Raw genomic sequence first — 1,215 nt, forward strand, 5'->3', positions numbered from 1 at the left:
GCAGGAATCGAGCTATCCTCCACAATGCCTGCTCCCTTTATTAGAACCAGGACCTTTGGTTCCTCTATCTAAACTGACATAACAATGAATATTCTACAGGAAAACAGATGAGACTTCATTCATACACATACACAAAAGCCTGATGGGGGAAAACAACCCATGAAACAGAACAATCACTTCTTCTAAAAAACTAACATACTGAAGCAACTGCTGTAAAGTCTCGAAAATTATCCTTCAAGTAATTTTATACAAACCTTAGCTTAAAGTATCAGTCCTTAGGTTCACACACCTGTGTAAAAGCATTTAAATATATTTTTAATTGTTAAAGTTTGTTGACCCTGACTTACGTACACACACAGAGCAAAAAAAGCTAAAATGTTGTTATTTCTAATGTCTTGTGGCTTCTTGGAATGTGAGCCAAGAATTTTTAAATAGCTGATGTTGAAACAACTGTGAGGCAAACCACTAGTTTAATAAAAGTCATCATCTATTTCTCTCAGTTACTTCAGAAACTATTCCGTCTTTGTAATATCCAGTGTACTACAGTGTAACATTTTTAAAACTCATTAGAAGACATTATTCCAAACACAAAATGTTTAAAAAGCCACCTAAATGATTTCACTGCAGACTGAGTCACGGAAAACATTAGCAATTTTACAGTTAAATCAAGGGTGGTGCAAAAGATCAGATTTACCACTACCCTGATAGCAGGCCAAAGACAGACCTATTAGTTTGACCAAAAACATCCCAAAGTTAGGACAGAACAGTCACAGCTATCCATACTTCATTATGTGAATGCAGCAGACGGAACTGTACTAATCCTATGGATTAAGTGAATCTACACTGAAAATGTATCCACCCATAATCAGCCTCTTCATTGCCTCCACTGCAGAGGACTCACAGTCCTCCAACCAATACATGTAAATTAGATTATACGACACTCAGACTCGAGGCGCAATTTCCCCACTATTAGAAGCGAAGCAGAGACTGCGCAGCCAGAAGTCCCACCTTGCCACACGCTCACTGTTTCCACCAGCTCTCTTGTGTTGGTGTTGACATGGTCACAAGTCAGCTTGTGATTTTGCTAACAACAAACAGTCCCATCCCAAAAATCCCAGTTAATTTTCAGCCAGACGGGCTGACTGCTCCAGCTGGCTGCAGAGGCACACGGGGCACCAGGGTCATGCTGGAGAAGCAGTGGGAGCAGACAGCCAG

Source organism: Buceros rhinoceros, unplaced genomic scaffold (assembly GCF_000710305.1).
Source record: "Buceros rhinoceros silvestris isolate BGI_N320 unplaced genomic scaffold, ASM71030v1 scaffold13868, whole genome shotgun sequence".
NCBI classification, from domain to species: domain Eukaryota; kingdom Metazoa; phylum Chordata; class Aves; order Bucerotiformes; family Bucerotidae; genus Buceros; species Buceros rhinoceros.